This window comes from Pteropus alecto, unplaced genomic scaffold, assembly GCF_000325575.1.
Source record: "Pteropus alecto unplaced genomic scaffold, ASM32557v1 scaffold251, whole genome shotgun sequence".
Lineage (NCBI taxonomy): Eukaryota > Metazoa > Chordata > Mammalia > Chiroptera > Pteropodidae > Pteropus > Pteropus alecto.
The window spans coordinates 3,567,769-3,574,357 of NW_006431048.1; positions in this window are offsets into that span (position 1 = coordinate 3,567,769).

The window sequence follows — 6,589 nt, forward strand, 5'->3', positions numbered from 1 at the left end:
TCAGTAATCAATAAAAAGAAACAGTCTCAAATGTGTCAGTTAAAATATAGAAATTATCAGAGTGGATTATGTAAAAATCCAGCTATAAGCACATCTAAAAAGACATAAAAACACAAAGATTGAAGCTAAAAGTACATATGGATAAATAGGCAAACAATAACCAAAAGAAAATTAATATAGACATGTTACTACCAGACAAAAGAGACTTTAAAGCAAGATGCATTATTAGGAATTAAGAAGGTTACTACATAACAATGAAAACTTCAATTCATTGAGAAGATAGTGCAGTTCTCAGTGAGCATGCTACAAATATCACCATAGGTGAACCTCATGATGCTGAGTGGAAAGGCAATATATTGTTTAGAGTTACATATATATGCCATAATACTATAATAAAGAGCAAAGGATGGTAAACACACATTCAGAATAGCAGTTATCCTGTGTCAGGGACGGAGAAAGATGTCATCAGGGAGATGCAGCAAGGTTCCCAATACTATTAGTGATGGTTCGTGTTTTAATCTGGATGGTGGCTGCCTAGATTTTTCTTTATTTTTATGTCTATATTTACATTGTGTATTTTATTTTGTATGTATAAAATGTTTCATATTTTTCAAAGGTCCATTACAAGTTGATCGTCTCTCATAATTTTTCAATCCATTTTATTTTGCAAAGGGCATTGCTTTATTTTGCTCATATTGTCCCTCTCTCTCTCTCTCTAGATATATATTTTTATACAGAGAGATATATATATACACACATATATATTTTTTACTTGTGGTAAAATATACATAACATAAAGTTTACCATTTTAACCATTTTTAAGTATAGTACTTAGGTGGCATTAAATACATTCACATTGTTATGTAACCATCACCACCAAACATCTTTAGAATGTTTTCATTTTCTCAAACTGAAACTACCCATTAAACGCTAACTCTCACTTTCCCTCTCCCTTGAGTTCCCAGTAATCACCATTCTGTTTTCAGTCTCTATGCATTTGACTACTTTAGGTAGCTTACATAAATGGAATCATACAATATTTGTCCTTTTGTATCGGGCTTATTTCACTTAGCGTAATGACCTTGAGGTTCATCTATGCTGCAGCATGTGTCAGAATTTCCTCTTTTTAAGGCTGAATAAGATCCCATTGTATGCATATACCACATTTTGTTTATACATTCATCTGTTGCTGAACATTTGGGTTGTTTCTATCTTTTGGCTATTGTGAATAATGCTGTGCAAATATCTGTTTGAGTTCCCGCTTTCAATTCTTTGAGTGTATACTCAGTTGTGGGATAGCTAGATCAGATGGTAGTTCTGTTTTTAATTTTTTGAGGAGCCATCATACTATTTTCCACAAAGGCTGTACTCTTTTACTGTTCACATATATTTTGACAAGATTTTGTAGTTGTTTAATTGTTTGATTTCTATTCTGAACGCTCAAATGGCCTCATGTAAGTGAAAAAAATGGCCCAACCCTAAAAAATAGGCTTCCATGACAACACTAACAATGAGAATCCTTGCTCAGTATAGACCAAACTTAAGCAAAGCCTTCACTGCATTTTGCCTCTTCCAGCCATTGTTCTTGATGTCTTTTCATTTTCGGCCAAAGAATCCCTACTCTAGTAAGTTCTCCATATCTGTTGCCTTTTCTCAATGTGTTGTTCTTAAATCTCTTGCAATATTTTCTGCTCTTACCATTCTATTGTTTCCTTAAAAGTCATCAATTGCATCTGTTAACTTCTGATTTGTGCCAGGTACTGCGCAAAGTATTTTGTGTACATTTTCTCACTTAATCCTCAATATATCCCTATGAGGTAGATTATTAGCATTTAACATGATGAACTAAGAGAGAGAAAAAACTTGAAATAACACCAAATTGATAAGTGACAGAGGCAGGATTTGAACACACAATCTGATGTGGGAAGTGGCCTGTTAAACATGACTGTCCTTTCCTTCTTGAGGCTTTCTATTTCTTCGATGGCATACAGTATTCTTGTTTTTCTATTTTCCTCTCCTCCTCTTCTGTCACCATAACTCTTCTTCCTCCTTCTTGCTAAGCACGAGTTCCCAATGTTCCCAAAGCTGAGTCTTCAGCATTCTGAGCTCACGTCTTCCTGCTGCTCTTCTGGGAGAGCTCACATCTTCTCACAGCTTCATCTACCACAAAACTGTGTTGATTACACTTGTTTGTCCATATACCTGACCTCTCACCTGTGTTCCCATCCCATATTTCCTGCTGCCTCTAGGACACATCTCCACAAAAATTCATTCTCCATCTCCCAACTAAGTCCCCTTCGCAAATTCATTTCTGAACACAGTTTCACCATTTTCTTAGTAATTTGGAATCAAAGCCCTAGGGCCATTCATTCTCTTCAATCGGTTGAATCCCTTTGATATTTCCTTTGAATTGTGTCTCCAGTTCATCCTTTCCTCTCTATTTCCTCTTTTTTTTTTTTTTTTTAAACCCTGGCACAGCCTCTCACCACTTATTGTGTGGTGCCCTAACTGATAGCCCTGTCTCTGTCCATTTTCTGGTCTATCCTGTCCACTGAGCCTAGATCTATCATCCATACTGCTGTTAATTAGTCAGACACCCCTGCTCACTGTATGGCAATGTTATCCTGACTCTCAAGGTTCTCCATGATTCAAACACATAACTTTAAGCTATAAAATTATGCAAGCACAGCAGTTTCTGTAGTGGTGGGAAAGCTGTGATGACAGGAAGGTGGGAAGGCTTTCTTTCAAATCTGTTCTCTATGTTCTGAACACCAGAGATGCAGGTCAGAAACAGTTTTGTTGACATAGAGCTCTTGTCTATACGTTTGCTTATAGATGTGAATTCCACATTAAAAGATATTACTAGTAAAATCCAAGCTGCTATGATTCTGTCAGTGTCTTTTCAGCTTTATGTTCAGAAACAGTCTGTTCCTACCAAGGTACCTATCAAAATAAAAGGTTTTTTTCCCCCCCTGAGTATAGGAGCTAAAGTAAAAATTTAAAAAGATGTCAATGATCCTATTGCAGAGTTGTTGAGGAGAGTTAAATGTCTTCAGAAAACTAGCTTACTTGACATTTTTTAACACCAGAATGAATTTAATCAAAATTACAAGAGTGTGTGAAAATATAATAAAATATAACAACAATGCTCCTGAATTCAAAGGAAATGTGAGGTTAGAAGTAGTTCAGCTGGGGAAGGGGTAACTGATCTAACTTCAATCTTAAAGAAGACATCTTTAAAGTGGCAAAACATCTGTTACATGTCACATTATTTGGAAATACATGATATGAAAAAGTTAAAGTGCATTAGAAATCCAATCACATCATCACAAGAAAGAAAGAAACAATCAAACTATCTAAATTCTGGTTAATAGTGAGAAAATTTCTGCTTATTGGAGAAAAATCAATAAATACACTTCTACCATTTGCTAAGACCCATCTGTGAGGCTGATTTTCCCGCTGACAGTGACTAAAAGAACTTGAAGGAAACGTCATTAAAAATATTTGGTCAGAAACTGCATGTAGTCATTTCAACACTTAGTATAAAGCAAACACATGATAAGAAAGTAAGCTTGATTTCTCCTTAAAAAGTCTTATAATATTCGTTCAGAAGTTTTATTCAAATTAAACATTCAATAGCTTTACTCTCATTCTACAGTTTACTTTTTATTATAATTATGTAGTAAATATACATACATATTGAATTTTTTTCACGTGCTCCATAGAGACCTCCAATACCCTACACTTTACCCTGGTGTGCTTTACAAATATTTTCTCTGTGTGCCATGACATGAGGAAGCTCTGCTGCATAGTACAGTGTCAGGTACATCTGTTGAAAATTTTCTAAGTTTTGTTTCAATCTTTTAAGATTATGTGTTATAGAAGAGATTCTGATGGTTATTGAAATCCATTTCTGATAAAATATGAGATTTATCTATTGTAAAAGGAAGTTTCATTAAAAAGTGAATTGTAAAAATACTGGTTATTAAGGGAACAATTGTCTTCAAATTTAAGTTAGTCAACTAAAGTACTGATTAGGAGCCAGGAAGAACGTTTGAGACAAATTAGCAAAGCAAATAAACTTCTTTTGATGTCAAAGAGATTTTGATTGCAGAATTCACAGAATATCACAGAGGCCAAAGACATCAGGTACTTTCTAAAGAAAATAGGAGCCAAGAGATAGAAATAGGAACATCTAGCTAACCACTAACTTAACTCTCTTACTGAGGCAACATGAGAAAACAATGTAATTTTGTATTAGTTTATAAATAGGAACTGGGTTTCCCTCATAAGAACTAAAGCTGCTTCTGGGGTTGGTAGAAGGAGGGGGTCTTTAAGATTTCTGACACCTATAAAACACCAAAGTGTGAACAAATTTTAAGATGGTCATGTGATTCTAAGATTGCAAGAACATGTGTGAGTTTGAAAGCGCAGGAAAAGTAGGCTTGTATCAAGTTAGGCTTAATCTAATTGTCAATCACATTTAGACTCAGGTTATTCTTTAGGCCTTACTCTGCTTAGTTTTATTTTATACAACAGTAACAACACAATAGTAATCTTTACAATATCATCCAGTGCAGCACACTCCAATCTTGCACCAGCTCTACTCTTTAGCTCTTTCGCTCCTGCTTCTGCTGTGATCTTTGTCATTCCTCGACAACGCAATTCTTTTTCTTAATCTCTAGTAAATGACTTTTCCCTAAAGGCTTCATCCCACCCTTTATTGTCCTCACTCTCAGTAGATGATGTCATTTCCTACCCGAGATCAAGGATGTCCGAATGTATTCACACTGCCATCCTTTGCCTACCTCAATCTATCTCTTTTATCTCATATTCTTTCCTCAACCCCTTGAGCTCTTAGTTCTTGCCTTGTCCAAAACCTGAGGAAACAGACTTTGACCATCACCCCTCTATATTCCCCAGAAAATTTTATCTTTTCCATCTCCTGGTACCTTCTCTTCCATCAAATAGGCACAGTCTGGCCATGTCTTTTTTAAAAAGTTTGGCTTTTTTTAAACCTTACCGTCTTCCAATGTTCTATGTCTCTTTTTCATGGTCAAACTTCCCACGTTCCCCAAGGACTGGCTCTCTTTCCTCTCTCATTAATTACTCCTCCTTTAACTCCTTATAAGGCTTCCATCCTGATGATTGTTCTGAAACTGCTTTCACAAATATAAATATCAACAAAGTCTCATGGGCTGCAAAATCTAATGATTTTTCCCATAACATTTATTACTCTTGGCTTCTGTATTGCATTTGAGAAATTCATCGCTCTCTCATGAAACACTTTGCTCCATTGGATAATGGTTATAGAATCTCGCTTGTCCTAACTCTGTGCTGTTCCTTTTTCATTTCCGTTTTGTTCATTTTTGTCTCCACCATCACATTGTAGAAGTATTTTCTAAAGTTCAATGTCCGGTTGGTTGTTTCATAATCTATATATTTGTTCTCTCATATAGTTTTTATAAATTTTGGAAAATGTTCCATGTGTACCTGGAAAGAATGTTACTCTGCAGTTATTGAGTGTAATGTACATGTATCAAGAGGTTTAATTATGTAGTTCAAATCTCTATATTCTTATTTACTTTTTTGTCTGCTTAGTCCATCAGTTATTGAGAGAGATATGTTAAAATCTCCATCTAGGAGAGGTAGCTTTGTCTATTCTTTCTGTCAATTTTGCTTGATAAATTTTCAAGTTCTATTATTAGGGGCATATACATTAGGATTTAAAAATCTTCATATTTAATTGATCATTTTATCATAATGAAATTCCCCTTTTTATGTCCAGTTTTAGTTGACTCAAGGTCAACTTGTTTTGCTAGTTTTCTTTTGTTTAATTTTTGCAAGATACACATTTTTCCAAACTTTTCCTTTCGAGTTTTTTGTGTTCTTTTGTTCAAGTGTGTCTTTTCTAAACTACTTTAGAAAAATACACTCTGAAAATTTTGTGTCAATTGATCCATTTACAGTTAATTGCTGATTTTTTACCATTTTGTTTTCTGTTGTCTATTCTTTTCATGCCTTTTTAAAGCAAGCAAATATTTTTTACTATTCTAGTTTTCTCCTCCATTAGCTTTTTATTTTATTTAAAAAAATTGTTTGTCTTTATTGAAATATAATAGACAATTAGTTGCTTCTATTTACATTGTACAGTTCAATGAGGTTTTTTTCACTTATAGTTGGCATACGATCATATACCAGTTTCAGTTGTATAGCATAGTGATCAGAGATCCACATAACTCACAAAGTGATCACCCCACTAAATCTATTACTCCTCTTCCCCCCACGTATTTATTACAGAATTATTGACCATCTTCCCTATGCTACACTTTATATCTCCCAACTACTCTGCGACTATCCCTTTGTACCTCTTAATCCCTTTGTCATTTTTTTGTCTCCCCAACCCCCCTCCCATCTAGCATCCCTCTAAATATTCTCTGTATCTATGAGTTTATTTCTGCTTTTGTTGTTATTGTTGTTGATTTTGTTCTTCAGATTCCATGTGTATGTGAAATCATGTCATATTTGTCTTTCTCTATCCAACCCATTTCATTCAGCACAATACCCTTTAGGTCCATCAAGGTAATAT